Genomic DNA, 13,458 nt, shown 5'->3' with positions numbered 1-13,458 from the left:
GGTTTAAAAATTATTTGCCAAATTCAATTTTTTGGGGGGAAGATGGGAAAGGGGAATAGCAGGATCAAACAATAGAAACTTGCTTCAGGCTTCCAAAATGTTTGGTGTGAGTCGAGCACTGACTAGTGGCAATATTAGAGGCTGTCCTCATTGAACAAATAAGGTCAACTTTAATCTACATTTTTAGATTAATTAAAGATTTTGTTTTAGAAAAAAAAATCAAATTCTTGTAAGGAATTTATATCTATGTACCCTTTCTGTTGTATAAAATTCCTCTAAAAGGCTCTACTCTGTTACAAAAAATAACAAATAATGTAAAATACAAGGACTTCTGGAATTGAATTGGTCCTGGTGTCTACATATATTCTTAGAAAAGAGAAATGATTTGCCATTGCTTTTGTCCAGTATTTTTTTTTAAAAAAAACCACTCAATCCAATGTACACTCTGGGATTTTTGTGATAACCTGCCATCAAACATTTTGAACTTTTGAAAGGAACAAATTTAGTTACCACTTTTCCCCTAAACCTACTATATATTTCTGCTAATATTGACTTTCTTATCACCCTTATATTTGTAAGAATGAAATCTGGAATTACAGGTTTTTCTTGATTTCAAAGTAGGATAAGGATGTCCTTTCTCATGATAATAATCCCCCCCTTTCTGTCAGATGAACTGGTATAATCCTGACTATCTCCATGGTTTTGATTTAATAATTTAATAAATAATTGCCTATCTTTGTCCTAAAGGTTTAGACCAATTTGATTTAAGACTTTTCCAAGACTTATTGGAATAGAAATAAATGATCATGGAAGACAACATACAAAACATGAAAAAGCTACACTGCCCTCTTATGGTAAAGTAATAACATTAGCATTAGCACTTATACATACTTCTCAGTGCTTTACAGCCCTTTCTAACTGGTTTAACTGGTTTACAAAGTCATATTGCCCCCAACAATCTGGGTCCTCTATAACTAATCATTGTATATATAAGGCACTGAAAACTGGCATTATTGTCTAGCATTAGGCATCCGTCCATCTGCACACAGCTGAAAACACTGATAAAATACTTCCGTTCTTGGCTCATCAACCCACATGTTCAAGTTTCAAGAATTCTGAGAAACACTATTTTCTTGATTAGTCTTGAGAGCTTAACCCAGAAGAACTCAGAATAACAGTCCTATCCTTGATGCTCTGTGTCCTGCATCCCAAAGACTTGACAGCCCTGAAAAATTGCTCTGGAGAAAAAAAGTTTAGACATGGCAAATAGTTCTCTTCATGAAATAGGATTTTTATTAAATCTGTAAGGTTTAAAACATTGTCTGATGAATAAGTACATATAGAAGGTATTTTATATGATGATGGTGATATTTTTATCTTGCCTTTTAAAAATTTAGCAACTCAAGATGGTGAACATAATATTCCTGCCTCCTGTTTTGGTGTATTGGGCTGAAAGTGTATTGGTAAGAGAATTACAAATTACCTGCCTAAATTTCTTCATGGTGCTGCATTTAGACACCATGAAGACATATAGAATATTTCTATTTAAGTCCCAAATACACTGGAATAAAAAAAAAAAACAGCATTATTAATTGCTAACGCCACAGTAAAAATTAGTTTTGCTCTTCAGGCTTTAATATTGAAAATCATGTTATGCAAACAGTACACAGAGATTCATCTTTGAGGAATCTCAAGGAGAATAGCAACTGTTAGCTGAATCGCAAATTATACAGATTATGTAAAAAAAAAAAAAGTGCCCTGAACCTAATCCTTAAAACTATTTTGACTTCAATATTAATGTCACCCACAACATCTTGGATTTATATAGCTTCTTGTCTACCCTCCTATATACCATAATCAGCCATGACCCATAATTTTATACAAAGAAGCTAGCCAAGCTCAATGTGAAGTAATAAATGAACAAAAACTGACATTAGAAAAGGTCTTATTCCAGTTCTCGAGATTGTAGAACAGATATTACTGGACAAAAAAAGTCATAAACAAGATCTTATTTTCATATTAATAATTATAGAAGTTTGCCATTCTTCATTATTAAAAAATCAAGACACAGTAACAGCCAAGTAGTTCCATATCATTATTTTTACTTATTTCTGCATATATTTATTCAGTATTTAGCTTGTTATTTAACTTTTTTATTAATAAAATTGTATGCAATGAAGTCACAAAGATTTTTCACTTAATGGGCAGAAAATTCAGACATGATATTCTTCCGATTAAAATCGAAATTCCGATTTTTTGAGGAATCGGCCCCCCCACCCTTTCCCGCCCCCTTTTTCTCCTTCCCCTCCCCTCGGAGGCCCTCTGAGTCAGGAGTTGCTACCGCCAGTGCGGCTCCGCGCGGTTTCAGTCCCGCGTTGCCTCGGGAAGGGAAAGGCAAAAAGGAAGAGCCGCGGTGGCGCTTTGCCACAGCAGCAGCGGCACCGGAGGCTCAGGCACAGCGGCTCCCGGTTTTGCCTTTCCCTTCCCGAGGCAACAGAGGACTGGAGTCACGTGGAGCCGCGGCGGCGGTAGCAATTCCTGACAGCCCCAGCTGGACACCTGAGCGGAGCCCAGGCGGTGCGAGCGGAGGCCGCTGAGCAGCAGGAAAAGGAGCTGGGCAGCCACAGACCAGCCGTCTCTCCGTCTGACAGCCTCGGCCGAATCTCTGCCTCCCAGCGCGCTTGGTCTGCCTGCAGGCTTCCCTGGCCCCTTGCCAAGTGGGTTTTCTGCCCCAGCCCGGCAGGGCCCTCGCTGCCTTGCCTGGCCGGCTGGGCTCCTTGGGCAACCCGGCTGCCTCGTGCTGAGAAGCGCGCTGCCAGGTGGGGGCCACGCGGCACAGGGCAACACACCACCGCCCGGCCCTGGCGAGGGAAAGCAGCGGGCACTCCCTGGGCGGCGGCCTCGGCCCCACCACCAGGGAAGCAGCTGCTCAGCTCCGGAGCTGATCCCCACTTAACTGGCTGGAAAGAAAGGGTGTGTAGCATTGTTATGTGTGCGATTTCTTGGCGCGCGGCGCGGGGTCTCTTGGCTGGCCCCGATTTTTTTTTCAGAGGGGAATATCATGCCTGAAAATTGCAATGTTCTTGTATCTTTTATTATTATTACTATTTTTTGTCAAACATGTACAAGATAACAAGTAAAGGTATGAACATAAACATGAACAAAGGAATAAATAAAGATAAATGGGAACAGTAAAATAGGGACGGTAGGCACGCTGGTGTGCTTATGCAGCCCCCCTTTAAGGACCTCTTAAGAATGCAGTGAGGTCCACGGTAGACAGTTTGAGGTTGAAACTATGAGGTTGAGGCTGTAACAACGGAGTCAGGTAGGGTGGTCCAGGCCAATCTATTGCTGAAGACGTGTTTTCTGCAATCGAGTTTGGAGCGGTTTACCTTGAGTTCGAATCAGTTGTTTGCAAATTTCAAGCCTGGAGGCATAGGGAATACTATTGTGAGTAGAGGAGTGGAGTACTCTTGATAATATTATTTTATATTCTCTAGAAAGATTGGCTTTAGAAGATTATTGACCACATTAGCTGCTTACTATGAGTAGAATAAAACCGAAGATAAATTATAATCAAAGAAAGATAGGCAAAAAGGATGATTAATGCCCAACAAAGAAAGCAATGTCCCTCTTTTCAGTATCTAGTGTTCACGTTTCATAAGATCCTTCATTTAACTATTCTTTTAGTAACTACTCACCACAGAGTGGGCATTAATCTGAATTTTTTCTATTCTAAGGAATGGCAACTGGGAATCCCTCCAGTTAAACTATTTTAAAGCATGGTGATAGATGTTTCATAGGGCTAAGATGAAAAGATTATTACTAAATTCAAGGTAGCCCAAAACAACTTTTTTAGGAGACTCCGCAGGGTACCCTCTGCTACCTATTTTAGGATGAAGATAAGCTACCTTCCATCGCTGTTAGAACACCTTGAATTTTTGGGGTATTATAAGAAACTAGAAAGCCTTCAAGAATCTCATGAGACTTTCGGTTGATGTCATGGCGAGAACTGCTGGAAAATAGCAGAGCTCTGCCAGGCTCCGTGAAATGCAGCCAGCAACTGTTTGCTGGGAGACCCTATGGGGTTAAGCCACCCTGGAGGGATGGTGAAGAAAGGAGAGGTGCTTTATCTGTCACGAGGAAACCGCAATTCCCTTGTTGATCCGAAGAAAGCTGTCCCAAATGGCAGCAGGGATAATGGCCATTTTTTAATTTGCAAGCAAATTTTATGTGACAGACTCAGGTAGCAGATTGCAGCATCATAGACCTCTAAGTGAATATGTGATTCTGTGAGCAATTCAATCTGCTTTGCCAGATTTTGGGTAAAAGTTGCTCTTTTTTAATTAAAAAAATCAATATTTACATAAATATTTATATTTATATACAAGCCATGCCCACCCAGTCACATGACCACCAAGCCACACCCACAAATTAGGCCACACCCATAGAACCAGTTGTTAAAAAATTTGAATCCCACCCCTGATTCCTGACATATGTTGGGGCCACTTAGGAGTCACATCTCCAAATGCTGTGGTGACCACTGGACCACTTCAGACATTACTTTCTACATCATCCAGTTCCTCCATCAGGAACATCCCATGCAGGATCCTGTCTTGCCGTTGCACCTCTTCTACTTTATCTCTCTCCTATTTCTACTACTGCTTTCTGCATTTCATCTTTGGGTGCCACCTTACTGAGATACTCCTGGAGGCTTTGGTTTTCTCCAGGTCAGTGGCCATGACACTCCAGATTCTGCTTGCCCTGTTTTCAATAGTGTCTCTGGGTGCTGGAGTGGATACGTTGTGAGAAGCTTCCAGATCTTCATATTGGCAACTTCCATGTCCTTCTTTGGTCAGCTATCATAAAATAGAGTTCAAACTACTCAAAATAGAGTTTTCCAATCTTTTATTTTTGTGTTATTTGGACAAGCTTAATTAGTTCCTTTATATATGTACATGTCTAATTTCAAAGTTATCTTACTACAATAAGCTATGCGCAACAAGGCTATTCAGATTACTATGCCCAATAAGGCTCCTCAAGTTGCTGTAAGCATTGTTGCCCAACAAGGCTACACATTCACACAATACTCACATATGCTCTCATCACAGATGATCAGGCTGCCTTACAGTGGGCTGAGAAGCAGACTCAGGGCATCCCCTGCTCCAACAAGAGTTATCTCAAACTTAAGGGGTCTGGGTTCATTTTATACCCAGCTTGTTTACTCTGAATCCATGTGTATGGTACATATTGCTCTGGTCTTGTTAGGAACTTCACATTCTTATTCCCTGATCCATGAAAAGTGCAATCCACTACATTCCTTACACCCACTAATGTTCTACCTGGTATCACCAACAATAAATCATTTATAGTGCACTCAGAATCTTTTCTTATTGTTGATACACACATTCTGGCAACATGAGTTTCCCAATGAGTTCATGAAAAGGCTGACTGGTTGTATTACAGGCCCTCTATATTCATAACTTATATTTGTGATATATTCATAACATATAACATAAAATATGTAACACAGCTCACTATATTGGCAGGTTATTTGATGACTGCAGGGCACAAATTGATGGCATGGAACTTGTTCTTCTTATTGAAGTGGCTCTTCAGTATTGGATGATACAGGTAGTCCTTGACTTACAAGAGTCCATTTACGGACTGTTCAAAGTTACAATGGCACTGAAAAAAGTGACTTATAACTGTTCTTCATACTTACCGACTATTGCAATATCCCCATGGTCGTTCCAAAGGTGCTTTTTCAAGAGGCTTCCTTGTTTTTCTTTGAAAAATGTTTCACTTCTCGTCTTCTTCAGCTCTGATTGGATGATAGGGAATGGAAGGATTTGTATTCCTTGCAGACAGCTGGTCATTTGCATTCTTTAAAAAAAGTCGTTAAGGCCACTTGGAGGTTTATCTGTGTCCTCAGCATCACCTGGATAACTGAGAATCTGCATGGACATTTCTAGGGTCATGTGATCAAAATCCAGATGCTTGGAAACTGGCTCATATTTATGACAATTTGCAGAGTCTCAGAGTCACGTGATTGCCTTTTGCAACCTTCTGACAAGCAAAATCAATGGGGAAGCCAATTTCACTTAACTGTTATTAACTTGATAACTGTACAATGCATTTAACTTAATAACTTAACAACCCATTTGAGGAGATCTGGTTGAAAAAGTTTTGTCTCACAATGCATTATTTCATCCAGTTGAAGGTGACAAGAATCAGACTTTTAGTAGTGTATAAATTGTGTGCGAGTTCTGTAGTTGTAGAATAATAGAATTGGAAAGGACCTTGGAGGTCTTCTAGTCCAACCCCCTGCTTTGGCAGGAAACCCTGTACCATTTCAGACAAATGGTTATCCAATCTCTTCTTAAAAACTTCCTGTGAGCACTCACAACTTCTGGAGGGAAGTTGTTCCACTAATTAATTTTTCTAACTATATGGAAATTTCTCCTTAGCTCTAGGTTGCTTCTCTCTTTGATTAGTTCCATCCATTGCTTCTTGTCCTGCCCTCAGGTACTTTGGAGAATAGCTTCATTCCCTCTTCTTTGTGGCAGCCCCTGAGATATTGGAACACTGCTGTCATGTCACTCCTTTTCATTAAACAAGACATCCCAATTCCAGCAACTGTTCTTTATATGTTTTAGCCTTCAGTTCCCTAATCATCTTTGTTGCTCTTCTCTCCATTCTTCCAGAGTCTCAACATCTTTTTTTTTAAATTGTGGTGACCAAAACAGGATTTGGTATTCCAAGTGTGAGCTTACCAAGGCATCATAAACAGGGACTGGAATGTAAAGTGTAGTTGATCTATCTCAATGTGTGAGAACAGCTTCCTCTTTATTATGTTGAAGCTTTAGATGAGTTGTTTTTTGTTAGTGTAGATGAAAGTCTTCTGTTCCCTCATACCTTTCACATATGATGTTGTTGTAGCATTCCAATAATTCCAGATTATCTTGTCTTGTTCATGTATGGTTTGATACACATGAATCATATTGAATTTTTTTCACAAGAAGAACAGCTAATAGAAACTAAAACAGAATGAAAAAGAAAAAGAAAGGGAAGGGGGAAAAAGCTGGAAGTGCAAAAAGAAAGAAGTATAAGAAAAATAGAAGAAAAATGGTATAAAAAGGTATAAATGGTTTTCAATTATCTCCAAAGCAATTATAAGTACAATTATATTTTAACCTGTCTTTCTAAAGTTACATCATAACTTTCTTTTTTCTATAATCTACCCTGTTTAATAATCAAAATCATGTCATTATTTTTTCTTTTTTACGCAGAAAGTCTATAAAAGGTTTTCAGTCATTAATAAATGCAGGCATTGTCTTTTTTCCAATCAAACATGTCAATTTAGTTATTTCAGCCAATTCTATCATTTTCACCAACCTCTCCTTCATTGTAGGTATTGGCATCCTAATTCATACAATAATATTGAGGTAATTATCCTATATCGCTCTACTATCCAAATCGCTCTACAGAGGATGCTATTTCTTCTGTTCTCCATCTAAGCTTGGAGCACTTAGAGCAGGGGGAGGGGTCAAACTGGATTCCTTTGAGGGCCAGATCATCATAGTAGTTCTCCGCAGGGTGGCCAGGGGGAGGATATGGGACGAACTCCTCCTGCAGTACCCTGCCAGGCAAAATGGGGCATGGGGGGTATGTGAGGCCCCCTGCAGCCAGTTTTCAACCTGGATGGTCTCCTGCAGCACCGTGCTGGCCATAATGGGGCCTGGGGGACCTCCCCTGTGGCCCATTTTGGCCAGCAGGGTGTTGCAGGAGGCTGTCCAGGTTGAAAATGGGGTGCAGGGAGGCATACACTGCCCCCCCACACCCCATTTTGGTTGCCAGAGGCATCATAGGCCAGACCTTTGCTATTTGCAGGCTGGCCCCATGGGCCAGATTTAAGCACCCTGTGGGCCGGATGACACCCCTGAGGAATGAAACACTCATCTGCAAATACTGTTTGTCAACTTCAGTTCAACATTTAATACAATCATCCCTCAGCATTTGTAGACAAACTGGGCCTTTTAGGCTGTAATCCTCCTTCATGCATCTACATTCTTGATTTTCTTAATGATAGGCCCCAATATGTGCAAGCTGGGACTAATGTTTCTAAAACAATTTTCTTGAGCACAGGTTCTCCTCAGGGCTTTGTTCTAAGTCTGCTGTTGTTCACCCTATTAACCCATGATTGTTGTGCTAGCCCAAAATGTTCTAGTGTTTATATACTTCCACCAAGCATGACAATTGCAATATCCTGACATTAATTATAGAACACAAATAAAATAAATACAATTTTTATCCAGTAGATGGCAGAATCATACTAGTATAGTTTGCAAATGTTACAATACAATCCTTAAATATTTGTAAATAATACAGTACAGCATATAACAATATTCAGAATAATTCTTAACTCTTTAATAATTATATCAGTCTATTCTTCACAAGTAAGCATACCACTGGATCATCAAATAAGTCAACCCAGATTTCTCACCTGATATATAAATGACTAGATTCACACTTGCGGGATCATTTTGCAAAGACTTAGCTCCCTAGAAAACTCTTATCATTCACATAAGTAAAATGATATCAGGCAAAACAAGTCATATATATGAGATGGACATCTATAAATTGAATCAATTAAGAAATAAATTTCATTCCAGCCTTCACTGTAGGTGAAACATTTTGGTCTGAATAAAGTGATGTAAAAGCCCAGTCATTATTAGTTTGATTTCATTGGTATCTAAAAACTACTGTAGATGATCCTCCATTGGAGGATCTCTTGCCCCTTGCTAATAATGAATACCTTCCTAAGCCATGGTGCTTTAAAAAAAAAAAAAAGCTTTGTGTTGCCCTAATGTGTTGTGCTTTATAGAAGTCTATATATGTGTACAGGTGGTGTATGGCTGATCAGATTTAAAATTGGAATTTATTTAATTCTTGCCTTGGTATAGTTATATTAGTTTGTTCTATATCTTTTTCTTAAAAATAAATTTTATTGATTTTACAATTAAAACAGACCAACAACACATACATAAATGTAAGAGAGAAAAAGAAAAGAAGAAAGGAAGAAGAAAATAGAAAGAAAAAGATAGAAAACGATTAAAAACATTTTCATCTTCAACAGTTTATGAGACCTCCTTTTTATCCTTATTTTATGCCACACTTAATCCTTACATATATCTGTATATCACTACTACGGTTCTAATCCTATCCTCTTTTGCCTTTTAGTGTGAAATCTATCTTTGGTCTATCCATTTGTACCAGGAGTTCCAACTGTTGTAGTATATTGAAGGATCTTTATTTTTTAATGCCAAGGTTAATTTGTCCATTTCTGCACAACTTGAAATTTTTTGAATAATCATCTCCTCTGATGGAACATGAGGCTGTTTCCAACATTGTGCAAAAGCCAATCTGGCCTCTGTCAAAATATGTATTATTATATATTTCACTTTTTTGGTATTTGTTTATCAAAGATCCCTAATAGAAAGGACTCTGGTTTGAATTCGATCTGTTCTCTTGTCATTTCCTCCAGCCAATTGCTAATTTTCTGCCAATATTTTTGAGCTTCTGTACAAGACCACCATATATGAAAGAAAGTTCCCTCTTTTTTTTTTGCATTTCCAGCAATTCGGACTCATATTGGAGTGCATCTTCGCTAATCTCGAAGGAAGAAGGTGCCATCTATAAAACATTTTATAGGCATTTTCTTTGTATGCTACCGATTTTATAATTTTATTATTTCTACCCCAGACCTTTTCCCATTCTGTTATGGTGATACTACGTCCTATATTCCTACTCCAGGCTATCATTTTCCCTTTTACAATTTCTTCTTCTAATTCTACTTCTAATAAATAATTATAAAATTTTGTTATATTTTTTTTGCTTGAAACTAATAAAATTTTATCTAATTGCTGGAGTTTATTGTTAATTCCAAATTCTTTCTTGTCCTGTTTATATCTACTTTGAATTTGAAGATATGCCCACTGATCAATTTTTAATCCCCGATCTTGAAGTTCTTGCCACGATTTCAGATTTCCTTGCATATCCAATAGGTCCTTATATTTAATCATTTTAGTAATATCCAGATTATTTGGGTGAATCATTGCCTCCATTGTTGAGATCCAAATTGGTATTTTTAAATAGCATTTTTCCGTATTTTCTTCCAATTAGTCAATAATGAATCTCTGATTAGGTGTCTGTGAAAATATTACTGGCTAGTTTTCCCAACATCCCATTAAAAAGCATGCCACCCCCTCTACAAGTCATGGCCTTCTAAGAATAATATTCTCTTATTGGTTAAATTCACCCATTCCTTCAACCATACTAAAGAGGCTGCACTATAATACAACTCCCAAATTGGAAGTGCCAGCCCTCCCCTGCTCTTCATATCCTGCATTGCCTTTAAGTTTATTCTTTATTATTCCCTTTACAGTTATTTTATTAAGTTCTTCAAAAAAAAATTGTGTACTTTGGGATCGTCTGAAATATATAGAGGAATTTTGGAAGAATATTCATTTTAATAGCAGCGATCCTGCCTAATAATGAAAGTTGCAGCTTGCCCCATGTTTCTAAATCCTTCTTTACCTTTATGATAAATTGCATCAATTTATCATAATTATTTTCCTTAAGTGTCTTACAATGTGCTGTCAACCATATTCCTAAGTATTTAACTTTCTTTATCACTTGTATTCCCATAACTTCTTCTAGTTCTAATTTCTGTTTTTCTGTTAAATTTTTGGCCATTAATTTTGTTTTCTTCCTATTAATTTTTAGTCCTGCTACTGCTCCAAATTGTTCTAATTCATTCATCAATTTTTGTCCTCTTTCTATTGGTTCTTCAATGAAAAAAAATCATATCATCCACAAATGCTTGCAATTTATATTCTTTCTTAACCTTTAATCCTTTTATGTCTGGGTTCTGTCTAATTCACGTTAATAATGCTTCTAGTAATAATATGAAGAGCAGGGGTGAGAGTGGGCAGCCCTGTCTGACTCCTTTTTCTATTTTTATTAGGCGGGTATATTCCTCGTTTATTATAATATTAGCCTGTTGTGTATCATTAATGGTTGTTATAATATTTTCAAATTTGGTGCCTAAATTCATATTATAAATTTTTTGGTTTAAAAATTGCCAATTTAAATTATCAAAGGCCTTCTCTGCATCTAAAAACATAAGTGCAATTTGTTTTTCGGGGGGGGGGGGGCTTCATAAAATTCTAGAACATCTAATACTATAGTTAAGTTATTCCTGATTTGTCTGGTCGGGAAAAATCCATTTTGGTCTTCATGTATATGCTCATTTAACATTCTTTTTAGTCTACTTGCTATAATAGAAGTAAATGTTTTGTAATCAGTATTTAACAATGAAATCGGCCTATAATTTTGTATATATCAGGGATCCAAATCCTCCTTCAGGATCAGCAAAATCAATGCCCCCCTCCATGAGTCCGGCATCCTGGCTGCTAATAAGACTTCATTAAAAACTTCCACCATAACTTCCATCCTATTTGTTCTGCTATTGCCTTGTACAGCTCCCCTGGGATCCCATCTGGTCCCGGGGATTTGTATTTTTTCTGTTTCTCTATTGCTGATTTCAATTCGAACCAAGTGATGTCTTTGTTTAATAATTCTTCAATTTCTTCCCCAGTTGCTTTATCCTTCATTTCATTTAAATAGTTTCTTATCTTATCTTCGTTAACTTCTTTCTTTTTATATAACTCTTCAAAATACTTATGGGCAATTTCTTTTTTCTGTTCTATCACCTGTTGTATATCCCCCTTTCCATCTATTAGCTGGTATATCAATCTCTTTTCTTTCCTTTTTTAAAGTCTGTATGATAGCCATCTCCCTGGCTTATTGGCATGCTCAAAATAAGTTTGTCTAGTTGTATTCAAATTTATAATCATTCTCTCTTGTTCAATTAAATTCAATTTATATTTAGTTATTGTTATCTGATTTTGCAATTTTGAATCCTTTGGGGTACTCTATAATTGAGTTTCTAATTCCTTAATTTTTTGTTGTAATTTGTTTTGCTGGGCGTATTTTTCCTTATTCCTCTTGGTGTTATAAGAGATTGTTATACCTCTTATTACTGCCTTCATTGTATCCCAAATGTTTTGTTTCGTAGTTACTCCATTATCATTTTCCTTTAAAAAATAGTTTAATTCCTCCTTGAGTTTGTTGGTATATTCTTTTTCTCTTATTAACTGAGTATTTTAATGTCCATCTTTTCTTGGGTTTTTCCCTACCCTTCCATATTATCTGAATTGGATTGTGATCTGCCCATTCATTGGGTAAAATTTCAATCCCTTTTATCTCATTTGCTATTTCCCCATTCATCCATGCCATATCAATTCATGTCCATATTTGATGAGGATTTGAATAGAATGTAAATTGTTTTTCCTCGGGATGTAATCTTCTCCATATGTCAATCAAATTTAACTCCTTCATCATTTCCATACATATCTTGGGAAGCTCTCTTTTTTCCCCTTTGTTCTTTCCCCCATTACTGTGGTCTTTTTGATAATGAGCAATAGAATTAAAATCCCCTATAATACAAATATTTCTTTTTTTCCAATCATACTATTTTTCCATAAAGATACTTAAAAAACTCTTTTTGATTTCCATTCGGGGCTTAGATTACCACTAAGAGAATTGGGGTGGCATTAATCCAGATCTGCAAAACCAGAGTTCTTCCCTCAGAATCCAACTATATTAAATCTGCTTTCAAATCCTCTTTAACATATACTGCAATCCCTTTCTTTTCCCCCACGTCTGCTGGTGCGGTGAATAGCTTTCCTAATTTCGGACATTCTAAGTATTTTTCATCTGTTTTCTTTATATGAGTTTCTTGTAGGCATACTATATCAGCATTTTGTTTGATTAGTTTGGCTATTATCCTTTTCCTTTTTATCATCGAGTTTAAACCATTTATATTAATTGATAGTAGTTTCTTTTCTTCTTCCATTTAATTAGTTCTGTTTCACTCTTTGTCTTGTAATGGCTCCGGTCTCTTCTTGTGCCTGAAGATGTGTCCTACTTTCTTCTCTCTCCTGTTGTAATTGAGTATTTCCTTGATTTCCTAAAGTTCCATCTCTGTTCTTATGAAAGCCTTGATCTTCCTGGGAGTTCGTTTCCAGTTCATCCTTACTGCTCTGGTCTTCCGGGCCTACCAATCGCTCATAAAATTCCTGGGCCTTTTCCATGGAGTCTATTTTGATTTTCCTTTCGTTCCAAGAAACTAACATCCCCTCTGGGATTAGCCATTTAAATACGATTCTTTTCTGATTTAGGTAAGCTGCTAAGAATTTATAATCTTGTCTTTGTTCTCTTACTCTTCTTAGTATTTGTTTGAGAACCAAGACTTCTTTGCCTTTATACATGATTGTTTCATCTCTTGACATCCTATATATGATATCCCGGACACTCCTTCTCTCAAATCAT

Source organism: Notechis scutatus, chromosome Z, assembly GCF_049901735.1.
Source record: "Notechis scutatus isolate UNSWTSFEM ecotype Mainland chromosome Z, rNotScu1.2, whole genome shotgun sequence".
In the NCBI taxonomy this organism is placed as follows: Eukaryota; Metazoa; Chordata; class Lepidosauria; order Squamata; family Elapidae; genus Notechis; species Notechis scutatus.
The sequence above is the reverse complement of the archived record's forward strand: the minus strand, read 5'-3'. Positions refer to the sequence as shown.